General features: G+C 43.1%; 1 long non-coding RNA gene across 1 annotated transcript in view; it reads right to left on the bottom strand.

Moving 5' to 3' along the window:
* Positions 1-421: 421 nt before the first annotated feature.
* The window catches only part of LOC134740110 (uncharacterized), a 34,004-nt gene continuing 16,745 nt past the window's right edge, over positions 422-17,680 (bottom strand). Inside the window, exon 3 of the long non-coding RNA XR_010127345.1 lies at positions 422-536. This is a non-coding gene — a long non-coding RNA (uncharacterized LOC134740110). The remainder of the gene's footprint in view (positions 537-17,680) is intronic.

The following is a 17,680-nucleotide window of genomic DNA, read 5'->3' as shown; positions in this document are numbered from 1 at the left end:
GTATCCAAGGAAGCAGGAGGGATACATAGGCAAAGAGTAAATAGGAAGGTAAAGAGGGTGCTCTGGAAGATGAGATCATTTTATCCAGTCTGAGTTAAAGGTAGGAGTAAATTGCTGTCAAAAGGAAGGAAGATAGAAAGAGGTTGATGTGATTAGAATTTTCATCCTGGCAGGAGCTACAGTATATATTCCTATCACAAAGAGTATGGTTAGTATACTGCTTAATAATATGATGAAATAGTAAAAGGATTCCATTAAAGGGGCAAGGAGAGGTGTTAAAGATAAAGATTATGTAGGTTTTCACTTATCTTTTTTAAGGAAGAAGGGGTTTTTCCTCAGGATCAGTAGCAGGATCCTTTTTAGTCTGGGATGTTTCTTTCTCAAATAGGAGATTCAAGCCCTCCAATGGTTCACCGTTGGAGGCTGGTCTGGCTGATCTTGGGACTCCTGAGCTGACGGCCCTGCAGGTTCCTCAGAGGGTGCCCAAAGTTTAACTTGGGTGTGGTGAATCCAAGATTCCATTCCTGCCATCTCACCTGCAGTGGAGGTAGGGAGGATTACTGAGTATGGTCCTTCCCACAAAGCGTCCATAGATGGGGAGGTAGAGGGGAGAGATTTGACCAACACTAGATCTCCTGGTTGAAATAACTCTATTCCCTTTTCTCTGTGAGAATCTTCAGGTGGGTTTTTAAGGTTTTGTTGACATTTTGCCAAAGAAATTACATCTTTGACCAAGTTGGCCATTTCCTGATCAAGTAGGTCATTTGTGAGAAAAGGTCATCCGTACAGCACTTCATATGGACTGAGCCCCATTTTGTGAGGAGAATTTCAGATTCTCAACATGGCCATGGGCAAAAGAGTAGGCCATGGGAGATGAGTTTCTTGTGTTAGTTTCCTTAAGTGCCTCTTCAGTGTTTCATTTGCCTTCTCGACCTTCCCTGAGGATTGTGGCCTCCAGGCACAGTGAAGGTGATATTGTATCCCTAGCACCCTGGAAATTCCCTGAGTTACCATGGCTTTAAAAGACAGATCATTGTCACTCTATAAGCTTTGGGGAAGCCCAAATCTAGGAATTGTTTCATGAATTAGGACTTTAATCACTTCCTGAGCCTTCTCTGTCTTGCAGGGGAAAGCTTCTATCCAATTTGTAAAGGTATCAACACAGACCAAGAAGTATTGAAATCCCTTTGACTTAGGCATATGGGTGAAGTCTAACTGCCAGTCCTCTGGGCTTTACAATGAACCAAGGGATTATTCTTTTGGCAAACCTCACAGGCTTAGACAACCTGTTGGATGGTTCGGAGGAGATTTGGCCCTGTAAATAGGGATTTGGCCATTTGATGAGTGTTTTCAATGCCCATATGAAAAGTTTTGTGGAGGGTTTTAAGTATTTTCCACTGGCTGGCTTTGGGTATAAGTACCTTTCCTTCTTCTGTTGTTAACCACCCCAAGGGGAGAAAACTATGCCCCTGTGAAAGTCCCCATTGTGTTTCAGTCGTGGAATAATGGGGCTTAATCTCTTGGAGGGGATTGTTCCATACGAAGTGTCCTTCCATAGGTATTTCTAATGGAAGGTTCTGCCTGGCAGCAATTTTGGCCTCAGCATCTTCCCGACGGTTTCCTTCTGCCTTTTCTCCTTCACCTTTCTGATGGCTTTGGCAGTGTAAGACTGCCACCTCCTTGGGCTTTTGCACTGCGTGCAATAACTCCATAATTTCCTTGTGGTATTTAATGGGGGTTCCCCCAGAGGTTAGGAACTCCCTTTCTTTCTATATTGCAGCATGGGCATGTAGGATTAGATAAGCATAGTTGCTATCTGTACACACATTTATTCTTTTTCCCTTTCCCAGTTCTAAGGCTCGGGTAGTGCCACCAGTTCTGCTAACTGGGCACTGGTTCCTGGGAGAAGAGGCTTACTTTCAAGTATGGTTACATCACTAACTATGGCATAACCTGCTCTTTGTATCCCATTCTCCACAAATGAACTTCCATCACCATATAGATTAAGGTCAGGATTAGCTAAGGGGACTTCTAAGAGATCATCTTGTGTGGCATAAATGTGGACTACAATTTGTTGGCAGTCATGATCGGTTGGTTCCCCATCCTCTGGGAGAAAAGTGGCAGGGTTGATGGCCACACACATACATATTTGGAGCACTGGTCTCTCAAGGAGTAGCATCTGGTATCTAAGTAGGGGGTTGTCTAATAGCCATAAACTTCCTTTGGCAGCTAGTATGCCATTTACATCATGAGTAGTCCAGATAGTGAGATCCTTTCCTTGTATTATTTTGATAGCCTCTGACACTAAGATGGCCACCGCCACAACTACCCATAAACAGTGAGGCCAGCCTTTTGCCACTACATAAATTTCCTTACTTAGGTATGCCACTGGTTGTGGGTTTGTCCCACAAATCTGAGTAAGGACTCTAAGAGCTATCCCTGCTCTCTCTGTGATGTATAAATAGAAGTTTTGTCCTGTCGGAAGGCTTAAAGCTGGAGCTTGTACTAGGGTCTGCTTTAAGGTTTTGAAGGCTGTTTCTGCCCCTGGTTCCCATTCTACTAGATGAGTATTTGCCCTCTGGGTCTCCTCGATTAGAAAATAGAGGGGCCTGGCTATCTCGCTGTATCTAGGGATCCATAGTCAGCAAAAGCCGGTGATTCCAAGGAACCCTCACAACTGTTTTAATGTCTTAGGGCGAGGATAAGCCAGTATAGGCTGTATTCATTCCCTCATCCCTCTGGCTAAGATTAGGCCTAGATATTTGACCTGCTGTAGGCAAACCTGAGCCTTTGACCTAGACACCTTGTACCCTTGATTAGCTAGAAAGTTCAAGAGATCTAGAGTAGCCTGCTGGCACAAGGCTTCTGAACTGGTAGCCAAAAGTAAATCGTCCACATACTGAAGGACCAGAGTGCCTGGACCTGAGAAGTGGCCTAGATCTTGGGCCAGTGCCTGACCACACAGGTGAAGGCTATCCCTAAACTCTTGGGGCAAGACCATCCATGTAAGTTGGGAAATGTGGTCTGTGGGATCCTCAAAGGCAAAGAGAAACTAGGAGTCAGAGTACAGGGGAATACAGAAGAAGGCATCCTTGAGGTCCAGAACAGTGAACCATTCTGCTTCCTCTGGTATTTGAGGGAGCAGGGTATAGGGGTTGGGTACAACTGGATATAGGGAATTACTGCCTCACTGATGAGTCTAAGATGTTGCATTAGTCTCCACTGACTGTTCAGATTTTGTACTCCTAGAATTGGGGTGTTGCAGGGACTGCTGTATTTCCTTACTAAGCCTTGAGCTTTTAAATTTTTAACAATATCCTGTAATCCTTTATAAGCTTCAGATCTTAAAGGATATTGCCTTTGATAAGGAAAAGTGGTGGGGTCTTTTATCCTGATTTGGACTGGGTGGGCAATTTTTGCCCTTCCAGATTGCCCTTCCAATGCCCAGACTTCAGGGTTGGTTCCCTCTTCAAGTAGAGGACAACAAATGGATAACTTGTTCCCCATATTCATGTAGATAATAGCTCCAGGTTGGCTAATATATCCTTCCCTAATAAGGGTGTGGGACTTTCAGGCATAACAAGAAAGGTGTGTGAAAAGAGCAAAGTCTCCCAATTACAACTGAGGAAGTGGGAGAAATACCTGGTTACAGGCTGTCCCAGGATTCTTCGGTTGGTAACGGACCTTGAGGACAGTCATCCAGGACAGGAGATTAGCACTGAGAAGGCCGTGCCAGTGTCCAGGAGGAAGTCAATTTCCTGGCCTTCAATGGTTAAACATACCCAGGGCTCAGTAAGGGTGATGACATGAGCTGGCACTTGCCCTGGGCACCCTCGGTCCTGTTATTGGATCATCTGGTTGGGGGCTTCTGACCCAGATAACCTTTGTCCTTGGGGGCAGTGCACCTTCCAGTGATTGCCTCAGCATAGCGGACATGGATGAGGGGGTGGTTCGTTTCTCATGGGGCAAGATTTTTTAAGTGTCCTTGTAAGCCACACTGATAACAAGCCCTACCATGTGATTGGCCTGCTCCATTTTCTGTCCTCTCTGAACAACCACGGTTTGTTTGTCTGAGGGCCATGACTAAGGCTGGGGCCTTTCTCTGATCTCACTTTTCCTTTTGGGCCTGTTCCTCTTGATCCTTATTATGGAACACCAAGGTTACCAGGTTTAATAATGCCTCCAGATTTTGTTCAGGGCCCAGGGCTTACTTTTGGAGCTTTCTCCTGATATCTGTGGCTGATTGGGTAAGAAACTTATCTTTTAGAATCAATTGACCCTTGAGTGATTTGGGTGACAGGGGAGTATATATTCTTAAGGCCTCCCATAGTCACTCGAAGAAGGCAGAAGGATTTTCTTCCTTTCCCTGAGTTATGGTGGACATCACTGAATAATTCATGGGCTTTTTCCTTTTTTTTTTTTTTAGAATTTTATTTTATTTTATTTTATTTTATTTATTTTATTATTATTATACTTTAAGTTTTAGGGTACATGTGCACAATGTGCAGGTTAGTTACAGATGTATACATGTGCCATGCTGGTGTGCTACACCCATTAACTTGTCATTTAGCATTAGGTATATCTCCTAAAGCTATCCCTCCCCTCTGCCCCCACCCCACAACAGTCCCCAGAGTGTGATGTTCCCCTTTCTGTGTCCATGTGTTCTCATTGTTCAATTCCCACCTATGAGTGAGAATATGTGGTGTTTGGTTTTTTGTTCTTGCGATAGTTTACTGAGAATGATGATTTCCAATTTCATCCGTGTCCCTACAAAGGACATGAACTCATCGTTTTTTATGGCTGCATAGTATTCCATGGTGTATATGTGCCACATTTTCTTAATCCAGTCTATCATTGTTGGACATTTGGGTTGGTTGCAAGTCTTTGCTATTGTGAATAGATGCCGAAAGCTGGAGTCATCACGCTACCTGACTTCAAGCTATACTACAAGGCTACAGTAACCAAAAGAGCATGGTACTGGTACCAAAACAGAGATATAGATCAATGGAAGAGAACAGAGCCCTCAGAAATAACACCACATATCTACAACTATCTGATCTTTGACAAACCTGAGAAAAGCAAGAAATGGGGAAAGGATTCCCTATTTAATAAATGGTGCTGGGAAAACTGGCTAGCCATATGGAGAAAGCTGAAACTGGATCCCTTCCTTACACCTTATACAAAAACTAATTCAAGATGGATTAAAGACTTAAACGTTAGACCTAAAACCATAAAAACCCTAGAAGAAAACCTAGGCGTTACCATTCAGGACATAGGCATAAGCAAGGACTTCATGTCTAAAACACCAAAAGCAATGGCAACAAAAGCCAAAATTGACAAATGGGATCTAATTAAACTCAAGAGCTTCTGCACAGCAAAAGAAACTACCATCGGAGTGAACAGGCAACCTACAAAATGGGAGAAAATTTTCCCAACCTACTCATCTGACAAAGGGCTAATATCCAGAATCTACAATAAACTCAAACAAATTTACAAGGAAAAAACAAACAACCCCATCAAAAAGTGGGCGAAGGACATGAACAGACACTTCTCAAAAGAAGACATTTATGCAGCCAAAAAACACATGAAAAAATGCTCACCATCACTGGCCATCAGAGAAATGCAAATCAAAACCACAATGAGATACCATTTCATGGGCCTTTTCCTAATTCTCCTTAGTCCTTCTAGAACACAGCTCAACAAATGTTTATGACTCCAGTCCTCGTGATCTGATTCAAGGTCCCAGTGGGGATCCATACTGGGGATGGCTTGCTGACCTGTAAGGAATTTATCCCTTTCTTTGGCTGTCATTCTATCATTTACTTGACTAAGATACCAGGTATCTCCAAACTCTCGGGCTGCAACCAAAGCCACATTCTTTTCATTAAAGAAACAACACCTGCCCCAGAACCCACAACTGCCCCTGGACCCTGCTGATCAGAGTAGTTGTGCTCACCGACACAGCAGCAGAAACACTAGTTTTCCTCCCAGACCACAAGGAGGACTGAGGAAGGTCAGATATAGTGGTCCTTACTGATGCATTCCTGAAAACCTGCACCCTTGCCTGTCCTCTTAGACCACAAAGAGGACCGAGAAAGACCAGATTTAGTGGCCCTTACCAACACATTCTTGAAAACCTGTTAGAGTCCTAAGCATTCTCCTGTTAGTATTGGGACCTTACCCATGACCTATAAAGATGTTATGCCCCAAAAATGAAGTGGAGGGCCATACCCTGAGGGAGGGAAGGGATCTCCAGGGTTGGAAGAGTGACACGTTTTGTCCTCATATGAATAGGAAGGATACAATTTCTGAGGCTCCCCATATCCTAGCTTCAGGAATAGCTTTTGTTAGGCCTGCTAGTCTGAGGGATCCTAAAATTCCAGATAGTCCCCGCTGTGACGGGGCTTTGGGCAAAAATTATGTCTTTCTGATTGGTGAGGCTGGGTGCCTAAAGAAGGTAACAGAGTCCTGGAGTTTATACTAGAAGTCATTCTTACAGGAAAAACTAGAAAAGCACAAGAGACAGGGAGTGGTTTTTAGAAGCAGGACTAGCCTTGGAGAAGAGAGGTGAGAGGAAGTTTTTCTGACAGGCATTAAGACCCAGGAGACAAGGGTCAGGATAGATAAGATACATTGGTGAGTCTCGCTTGGGTGACATGACTTTGGGAGTTCCGCTCATGGCCGCAGGGTCAACCAACTTGTTGTCGGGACCACAGAGCTGAATGCCTTTCCTCTCTGTTGACCCTCATCTCAACCCAGAAGTACAGGAAAAGTGGAAGCTGGTTCCAGGCAAACCAATGCTCCCAACTCCAAAGAGCCGAGAGTTGTTAGAAAGCCCTTTCCCAGAAAGTCTGACACCCCTGTCTTTAGTCTGGCAGCCTAAAGACTTGCTTTTGACTGGCCAACAGGTTCCCGGTATTTAGCCCCTGAATTCTAAGGAAAAATAGGACAGAATAGCAAGTGAAAGGGGTCTGATGGCACTCACCGCTTGGCGATAGATGATAGTCTCACCACTTGGCAATAGGCAGTGGTCCCTTTGTGGTCACCAAAATGTGTCTGGAATTGGTGGGCTTTTGGTCTCGCTGACTTCAAGGATGAAGCTGCAGACCCTCGCAGTGAGTGCTACAGTTCTTAAAGATGGTGTGTCTGGAATTTGTTCCTTCTGATGTTCGGACATGTCCAGACTTTCTTCCTTCTGGTGGGTTCGTGGTCTCACTGACTTCAGGAGTGAAACTGCAGACCTTTGTGGTGAGTGTTACAGTTTATAAAAGTGGTGCGTCTGGAGTTGTTCATTCTTCCTAGTGTGTTCGTGGTCTCACTGACTTCAGGAGTGAAGCTGCAGACCTTCGCAGTGTTACAACTTATAAAGGCAGCGTGGGCCCAAAGAGTGAGCAGCAGCAAGATTTATTCCAAAGAGTGAAAGAAGAAAGCTTCCACAGAGTGGAAGGGGACCCAAGTGGGTTGCCAGTGCTGGCTCAGGTGGCCTGCTTTTATTCTCTTATCTGGCCCCACCCACATCCTGCTGATTGCTCCATTTTACAGGGAGCTCATTGGTCCATTTTACAGAAAGCTGATTGGTCCATTTTACAGAGAGCTGATTGGTGTGTTTACAAACCTTTAGCTAGACACAGAGTGGTGATTGGTGCATTTACAATCCTTTAGCTAGACAGAAAAGTTCTCCAAGTCCCCACCCCATTAGTTAGACACAGAGCACTGATTGGTGCCTTTACAAACATTTAGCTAGACACACAGTGCTGATTGGTGCGTTTACAATCTTTAGCTAGACAGAAAAATTCTTCAAGTCCCCACACAATTAGCTAGACACAGAGTGCTGATTGGTGCATTTACAAACCTTTAGCTAGAAACAGAGTGCTGATTGGTGCATTTACAATCATTTAGCTAGATAGAAAAGTTCTCCAAGTCCCCACCCAACCTAGAAGCCCAGCCAGCTTCACCTCTCACCATCATTTGACAGATGAAGAAAGAGCCCAAGAAACAAAGAGTTCTAAGAGAGTGAAGGCAGAGACCAGCCGGGAAACCTCATGTAAGTAGTTCATCCTTGCTGTATAGGACTCCCCACTATATAACACTCAGCTTCCATGTTCCTAAACTCTATCTACACCAATTTATTTCTAATTGTGTGGGTTTGAGGAGAACCCTTGACAGCATTCCTTGAAACATTCACATTCTTTCCCTAAATCTGTGCAGAAAATAATCCATAAATAATAAGTGATTAAGATTTGTCATGGCACATTTAGAGGGAAATAAATATTTTCCATCATGCATGTCCATGTGAAGAGACCACCAAACAGGCTTTGTGTGAGCAGTAAAGCTTTTTAATCACCTGGGTGCAGGCAGGCTGAGTCCAAAAAGAGAGTCAGTGAAGGGAGATAGGGGTGGGGCCATTTTATAGGATTTCGGTAGATAGTGGAAAATTACAGTCAAAGGGGGTTGTTTTCTGGCAGGCAGGGGCAGGGGTCACAAGGTGCTCAGTTGGTGAGCTTCTGAGCCAGGAGAAGGAATTTCACAAGGTAATGTCATCAGTCAAGGTAGGAACTGGCCATTTTCACTTCTTTTGTGATTCTTCACTTGCTTCAGACCATCTGGATGTATACGTGCAGGCTTGGGCTCAGAGGCCTGATATTCCTGTCTTCTTATATTAATAAGAAAAATAACACAAAATAACATTGAGGTGTTGGGGCAGCAAAAATTTTGGGGGGGGTGGTATGGAGAGATAATGGGTGATGTTTCTCAGGGCTGCTTAGAGCAGAATTAGGGGTGATGTGGGAACCTAGAGTGGGAGAAATTAAGCTGAAGGGAAATTTTGTGGTAAGGGGTGATATTGTGGGGTTGTTAGAAGGAGGATTTATGATATAGAATGATTGGTGATGGCCTGGATGCAGTTTTGTATGAATTGAGAAACTAAATGAAAGACACAAGGTCTGAATAAGAGAAGGAGTAAAGCAGGTATTAAAGGACTAATAATTGGAAGGACCCAGGATATCCAATTAGAGAGTGCCCCAAGGGGGGTTCAGCATAATTACTTGCTTGGTTGGTGAGTTTTGGGGCTCTATCCTTGAGTTTTTTTATGTTGTCATACACCAGGCCAGATTGATTTAGGTAAAAACACTTTTGATTTAAAAATATAGAGTCCCCTTTTTTTTAGCAGTGAGCAAGTCAAGGCCTCAGCGATTTTGGAGGAAAGAGAAATGCAAAGCCAGCAATTGTTTGTTAAAGAAGGATTAGAAACAGCTAGGAAAGAGTGAGTGAGATTGATAGTGTGGTAGAGATTGCTGGGAAGAGGTAGAGGGTGGCATAAGAATGGGAATGAGAATAAGAATGAGTATAAAAGTAAAGAATAGGACTTCATCAGGGTGAAAGTATTGGAGTGTACTTCCTGTCAGCAAAGATTATCTATCCACTTTAAGAGAGACTTAAGGGTGGCGGTTTGAGGTAAAACCAGGAGATATCAGTTATGATGGTTTGAAGGAAAAGTGTAAACCAGCAGTGTAAACAAGGGCAGGGTATTTATGAGTAGTTGAGAATGGTGAATAGGAGTATGACTAGATAGAAGATAGTAAGGATGACAAGTTTTTGGGGTGCAGTTCAAGTTGGGCTGGTGTCTGGACTGAGACTGGGCCTAATAAAAAGGAGCATCCATATAGGAGCTCAAATGAGCTGTACCCTGTAGCATCCCAAGGACAGGCTCTAATTCTGAGAAAGGCAAGAGGTAAAAGTACTGTCCAGTCCTTTTTAAGTTGGAGGCTGAGCTTGCGAGGTGTGTCTTTAAAAGACTATTAGTCCATTTTACCTTTCCTGAAGATTAAGGACAGTAAGGATTATGAAGTTTCCACTGAATACCAAGAGGCTGAGAAACTGCTTGGGTGATTTGACTAGTAAAGGCCGGTCTGTTATCAGATTGTATAGAGATGGGAAGGCCAAACCGAGGAATTATGTCTGACAGAAGGAAGAAATGACCATGGTGGCCTTCTCAGACCCTGTGGAAAAGGCCTCTACCCATCCAGTGAAAGTGTCTACCCAGACCAAGAGGTATTTTAGTTTCCTGACTTGGGGTATGTGAATAAAGTCAATTTGCCAGTCCTGGGCAGGGGCAAATTCTCAAGCTTGATGTGTAGGGAAGGGAGGGGGTCTGAACAATCCCTGAGGAGTAGTAGAATAGCAGATGGAACACTGAGAAGTGATTTCCTTGAGAATAGATTTTTACGATGAAAAGGAAAAGAGAGGTTTTAAGAGGTGGCTTAGCAGATTGTAACCCTCGTGGAAGAGGTTATGAAATGATGACAGAAAACAATGGGCCTGTGAGGCTGGAAGGAGATATTTTCCTTGGTCCAAGAACCATTTGCCTTGTGTGGGAAGAGATTGATAGGTGGAAGTTTCAGTGGGAAAGTAGGTGGGAGTGACACATGAGAAGGAGAAAAATTGGCCATGAGGGACAAAAGTTGGAACACTAGCTGCTTCTTTAGCTACCTGATTAGCATAAGCATTGCCCTGAGCAATGGGATCTGATGCCCTTTGGTGGCCCTTGCAGTGAATGACTCCAGCTTCCTTTGGAAGTAAAGTGGCCTTGAGAAGAGTTTTTATTAAAGAGGCATTAATGATGGAGGACCCTTGCATAGTGATGAAACCTCTTTCAGGCTATATAACAGCATGGTGGTGCAGGATATGGAAGGCATATTTTGAGTCAGCATAAATATTGACACATAGTCACTTTGCAAGAGTGAAGGCTCGAGTTAAGCCAATGAGTTTGGCTTGCTGAGAGGTAGTGGAGGGGGGCAGAGTGGTAGCCTCAATGATAGATGTGGAAGATACTATAGCATAGCCTGACTTTGCTGGTGAGTGACAATTAGGCCTGGTGGAACTGCCATCAATAAACCAAGTGTGATCAGTGTGAGGAACAGGAAAGGAGGAAATATGGGAAAATGGAGTGAATGTCATGTGGATCAGAGAAATGCAGTCATGGGGGTCAGGTATGGTATCCAGAATAATGTGGGAGACCAGATTGAAGTCTGGGCCAGGAAAAATGGTAATTGTGGGAGTCTCAACAAAGAGTGAGTATAGCTGAAGGAGCCGGGGAGCAGAAGTATATGCATCAGGTGTGAGGAAAAAAATAGATTTTGGAAGTTATAAGAATTGTAGAGAGTGAGTTGAGCATAGTTTGTGATTTTGAGGGCCTCTAAAAGTATTAGGACGGTGGCAGCCACCACATGGAGACATGATGGCCAGCCTAAAACAGTAAGGTCAAGTTGTTTGGACAAAAAGGCTACAGGGCATGGTCCCAGTCTTTGTGTAAGAATTCTGACTGCACAAGCCCCGCACTTCGGCTGTGAGTAATGAAAAGGGTTGGGATGAGTCAGGGAGAGCTACTGTGGGAGCAGTCTTTAAAGCTCTCTTCAAGGAAAGGAAAGAGGAGTGAGGAAAGGATTTAGGATCTATGGGGTCAGCTAGGTTTCCTTTTGTGAGTTTATATAATCGTTTTGTTAGGATGGCAAAACCAGGTATCCAAAGGTGAGAGTATCCAACAATGCCCAGGAAGGAAAGCAGTTGTTGTTTTGTAGAAGGGATTGGGGTTTGAGAGATCAGTCAGACTCAGTCGGCAGGGAGAATGCACATGTTTTCATGAAGAATTATGCCAAGATAGGTAATGGATGAGGAAGAAATTTGGGCTTGACTGAAGTAATGGGGGCTGTCTGTGAAGCCTTGTGGCAGTACAGCCCAGGTAAGTTGCTGAGGCTGATGGGTGTCAGGGTCAGTCCAAGTGAAAGTGAAGAGAGGCTGCCATGAAGGGTGCAAAGGAATAGCAAATAAAGCATGTTTGAGATCCAGAATGGAATAATAATAGGTTGTGGAGGGAGGTATTGAGGATAGGAGAGTATATGAGTTTGGCACCACAGGGTGGATAAGCAAAATAATCTGGTTGGTAAGGTGCAGATCCTGAACTAACTTGTAAGACTTGTCCATTTTTTGGACAGGCAACATGGGGAACTGCCAGGAGAGTTTATAGGCTTTAAACTCGCCATACTGTAACAGGTGAGTGATAATGGGCTTTAATCCTTTTAAAGAATGCTGTGGGATGGGATATTGGCATTGAGCAGGGTAAGGGTGATTAGGTTTTAATGGGATTGTAAGGGGTGCATAATCGGCCACCAAGGAGGGAGTAGAGGTGTCCCATGCCTGTGGATTAAGGTGGGGAGATACAAGGGGAAGGTGCGAAGGAGGTTTTGAACTGGGGAAAAGGGCAGCAATGAGGTGTGGCTGTAGCCTAGGAATAGTCAGGGAAGCAGTTAATTTAGTTAAAATGTCTTGACCTAATAAGGGAGCTAGGCAGGTGAGGATAAATAAAAAGGAGTGCATAAAAGAATGTTGTCCAAGTTGGCATCAGAGTTGGGGAGTTTTAAGAGGTTTAGAAGCCTAGCCGTCAATACCCACAATAGTTATGGAGGCAAGGGAAACAGGCCCTTGAAGAGAAGGTATTGTGGAGTGGGTAGCCTCCATATTTATTAAGAAGGGGACAGACTTACCCTCCATGAAGGAGTTACTGAAAGCTTCTGTGATGGTCCAGGAGGCTTCCAAGGTGATCAGGTAGTGTCAGTCTTCAGCCACTAAGCAAGAAGAGCTGGGAAGGAGTCAGTCAGAGAACCTTGGGCCAGAGTTCCAGGGGCTCTGGGAGTGGCTGCCAGGTGAGTTGAACAGTCCGATTTCCAGTGGGGTCCCACACAGATGGGACACAGCTTAGGAGGAATCCTGGGCTGCGAGCATTCCTTGGCCCAGTGGCCAGATTTCTGGCACTTGAAGCAAGATCCTGATGGAGGAGGTCCTGTAGGAATGCTTGACTGCTGCAGCTTAGGCATTTTCAAGTTCTTTTGTGCTGGAGATGTGGCTGGGGTTTCTCTCACAGTGGAGGTAAGGAATTGCAACTCAGAAATACGTTGCTACTTGGCTGCCTCTACTCTATTATTGTACACCTTGAAGGCAAGGTTAATTTAGTCCTGTTGTGGGGTTTGAGGGCTGGAATCTAATTTTTGGAGCTTTATTTAATGTCAGGAGTGGACTGGGTAATAAAATGCATATTAAGAATAAGACAGCCTTCTGACCCTTCAGGGTCTATGGCTGTAAAGCATCTCAGGGTTGATGCCAAACGAGCCATGAACTGGGCTGGGTTTTTATATTTGGTGAAAAAGAGCCTAAATACTAACTGATTTGGGAGAGGTCGGATAAAGAAAAAGGAGCATTAACCTTGACTATGCCTTTAGCTCCAGCCACCTCTTTAAGAGGAAATTGTTGGGCATGTGGGGGAGGGCTAGTTGTGGAATAAAACTGTAAGCCAGGACTGGGTGTGAGGAGGGGAGGTGATAGAAGGATTACAGGGTGGCGGAGCAGAGGCTGAGGAGGAATTGGAGCCTGATTCAGCAGGGTGGGGAGCAACCTGAGGAGGAGCAGTCTGGGGAGGAGGGGAGAGGTCAGATGGGTCAGTAGAAAAGGAAGATTGAAAAGACTCAGCAATGCTTGGGGTTGGGACTGAGGGGACAGGTGGGAGGGAAAGAAGGAGAATTTGGGATGAGTCACATTGGGAGCAGAGACTAGGGAGGGACCAATGTGTAAAAGAATGCCTGGACATCAGGCATCTCAGATCATTTGCCCATCTTATGACAAGAATTGTCTAGATCTTGTAGGATGGAAAAATTGAAAGTGCCATTTTCTGGCTATTTGGAACCATTGTTGAGTTTGTATTGGGGTTAAGTGGCATTGCAGAAGAAAATAAGACATTTAGATTTTAGGTCAGGTGTGAGTTGAAGAGGTTTTAAATTCTTGAGAACACAGGCTAAGGGAGAAGGCAGAATGGAGGGTGGAAGGTTGCCTATAGTGAAGGAGGCCCAGAGAAAAGAGAGAGTAGAGACATGGAGAGAAGGGGTAGGGGGTGCTTGCCCCCGAGGAAAGTGGTGCTTGCCACTAAGGTTGAAGGATCAAGGCAGGCATCCCCACAGTGATTGGACACCTCTGAAATGTGGGTGAATAATCAAGCAGGCATCCCCACGGTAATTAAACACAAAGGGAAGACTGTTCTCCCAAGTCCGTGACCAGCACTGGAGTTTTGGGTTCACGGATAAAACGTGTCTCCTCTGTCTCTACCAGAAAAGGAAAGGAACTGAAATTAAGAGAAGGGAGAGATTGAAAGATGGCAACAAGATCGAAAGGAGAAAGAGGTTGAGGGATAGTGAGAGAGGTTGGAAGAGAGAACAAAAAGAGGCCGCTTATCCAATTTAAAATTGGTGAGATGTTCCTTGGGCTGGTTGGTCTGAGGACCTGAGGTCATTGATGGATCTTTTGCATGGAGCAAAGAACATGAGGACAGGGGACAGATCTCCAAAGGGAGGTCCCCCAAACTGAGTCATGGCACCAAATGTCACACAAGTCCATGTGAAGAGAACACCAAACAGGCTTTTTGTGAGCAATAAAGCTTTTTAATCACCTGGGTGCAGGCAGGCTGAGTCCAAATAGAGACTCAGTGAAGGGAGATGGGGTGGGGCCGTTTTATAGGATTTGTGTAGATAGTGGAAAATTACAGTCAAAGGGGGTTGTTTTCTGACCGGCAGGGGTGGCTGTCACAAGGTGCTCAGTGGGGAAGCTTCTGAGCCAGGAGAAGGAATTTCACAAGGTAATGTCATCAGTTAAGGCAGGAACTGGCCATTTTCACTTCTTTTGTGATTCTTCACTTGCTTCAGGCCATCTGGATATATACGTGCAGGCCTGTGCTCAGAGACCTGACATTTTCTTCTTCTGTGTACATTATATTGTAACAAAAAATAAAAATGACAAAGCAGACCATTAAAAATAAAGATCTATACATTTTTAATGATTGCTATTGATACAAATTTGATAATTACATAGACTGTATAAATTCACAGCCTTTTGTTCCTAAACTTATATTTTGTAAATGCCCCTAAAACATTTGAGCTTCTGGCCACATTATTTCGAAGTGGAATAATAGATGTTCTATGTCATCTGCTACTTGGCTTGACAAAAACAGCCTACCTTGTCTAGACACCTGGCATTCCGGTGCAGAGGTATCTCTTTTTTAATAGAGGTTCATCTGTCACTGTGTGTGGGAGTTCCCCAGAAATAAATCATCACCTGCAATTCACCCTCGCAATCCGCTGTAATTATGAGTTGGACAAAATGTCAAAGAATCTATATATACAGATCAATTTATAGGAGAGCAGTTAGTAGAAATGAGGAATCCAGTAAAGGGAATATTTACCTCCTGCTGGTCAAGCTTAAGTAATTGAAGTTTATACTCCCTTCTCATTCAGTGTTGCCCAACAAGATCAGGTGTTCATCTCAAATTTCAATGAAGCAGATTGGGAATGTTTGTTTTTCTTGTTTCTGTTGTTCTTAAGGATAAAGATTATCCTTAGCAGTTACGAAAAACAATGATATCTTTTTGCTGCATCACCAACTTTTGTTCATTCTGAAATCCTATGACAGTGACAACAGTTCTTTGGGGAAAAAAAATCCAGCTTAGATATTCTAACCTTAAAAGTTAATAGATATTCTCTATTGTGAACTTTTTTTCCTATTACATTTTTGTTTGTGTTGTAAATCACAGTTACAGTGTCACATAGATACCAGCCTTAACTTAGGCTTGAGAGGTAGAATTCTCTTAACTAACAATTGAGAGGCACATTTTCTAATTCAAATTTAGCTCTAGAGTTGTGGCACATAAAGGAGACCCTTACAGAAAATTTAATTGTTCTATAGGCTGAGTAATAAAAACCTTCTTAGGCCCACAATTTAGCATAAACTTGCAAGTAGCTGTAACTGCTCAGTGGGTTCACCTTGCCCACTGCCTAGACAGAGCCAATTTATCAAGACAGCAATTGCAATAGAGAAAGAGTAATTCACACAGAGCCAGCTGTGTGAGAGACTGGAGTTTTATCATTACACAAATCAGCCTCCTGGAGCATTCAGGGAACAGAGTATTTAAGGATAATCTGGTGGGTGCAGGAAGGCCAGTGAGTAGAGAGTGCTGATTGGCTGGGTTGGAGATGAAATAATAGGGAATTCTAGGGTGGAGGCCACAAGATGAGATGAGCCAGTTTATCGATCTTGGTGGTGCCAGCTGATCCATCAAGTGCCAGGTCTGCAAAATATCTCAAGCACTGATCTTCGGAGCAGTGTAAGGAAGATCAGAATCTTGTAGCATCCAGCTGCATGACTCCTAAACTATAATTTCTAATCTTGTGGCTAATTTGTTAGTCTAGTCCTCAGGCAAGAATGTGATTTGTCTTGGGACAGGCCTGTAATTAATATAATCTTTGTTTTAAACTATAAACTAAGTTCCTCTCGAAGTTAGTTCAACCTACACCCAGGCTGAACAAGGAGTTTGGAGGTTAGAAGCAAGATGGAGTCAGTTAGGTAAGATCTCTTTCACTGTCTCAGTTACAATTTTGCAATGGTGGTTTCATAGATGTGCATTAAAAATTAAAAATAGGATCATTATTGCTTGGAGAATAACAAAACATGACTCATAAGATGAGGCAAAGGAAAGCCTCAGGTACATGATGGTTCAGGTAGGTGATGACGTGGTGAGGGTTATTCTTTCTGAGGTTCCTTTGCATAACTCCCAAGTCACAAGTCTAGGGAAATAATGGATCTAATTTGCACCTGAGATATTTTACGCCTTTGAAACTGGACCTAGTCTTTATTTTTCTCTTTATAACTTTTATTCTATAAAATGCTCCCAATTACAAAACTATTTTTAATATATTAACTTCATGAAGCATGAGAAAATTTTCCAGACACAAAATTATCTTATAGACATATTTATATATACATATTTATATGCATATTTTATTTATAGTATATATAAATGTATATAAATGTGTGTGTGTGTGTGTGTGTGTATATATATATATATATACACATATACACACAAATTTTTATGGCATATGAGTGAGAATGTGTTCTCCCTCTTTTCCTTTCTCTTTCCCACCCCCCTATTGGCAAAATAGAAACAAATCACAGGAATGATGATCTTGAGACATCAATTTAATTTGTACTTACTCAATTTGGGGTAGCTGTGAAGGATAAAGCTTTTTCAGTAAATTAAAAATGAGTGGTTTGAAAAAGCTCAGTTGATATGAAAATGTTTATTAAATTGCAATGACTGACAGCTGGATTCATTAAGTGATGGTATTTTCCATGCAAACATGAGGATCATTATATCAAAGGAGGTTGGTTTCAGCTGTAGTTGGGGAACAGTCACATTTTTAGGATTCAGTCATTGTTTCTGAATGTCAGAGCTATATATTTAAAAAGTAGAAAATTCAAGAAGAGTAAGAGGCCATGACAAATGTGTAAAGTCTGCATTCAAAATATTCATATTGAATATTTCAAGCCACTACAATATTTAAAATTGTAATAATGATTGATGTTTCTGTTTTGTACTCTGAAGCACCTCCATCCTTTGTGACATGAAGGGTTCCCATTAACTGCACAAGAACATGACCAAGGAAGTTTGACAAATGTTTATTGGTCGAGCTGACTGGTAAGGTGTGATAGATTGAAGACAGGAATGATGAGTAATAGAAAATCTCAGTGAAGAACTCTCTCTTGCTTAACATTATCTTAGGCATTTTAAAACTTTCCAAACTTGTAATAT

Source organism: Pongo pygmaeus, chromosome 7 (assembly GCF_028885625.2).
Source record: "Pongo pygmaeus isolate AG05252 chromosome 7, NHGRI_mPonPyg2-v2.0_pri, whole genome shotgun sequence".
Lineage (NCBI taxonomy): Eukaryota > Metazoa > Chordata > Mammalia > Primates > Hominidae > Pongo > Pongo pygmaeus.
Note: the sequence above shows the minus strand (reverse complement) of the source record. Positions and strands in the feature narration are given on the sequence as shown.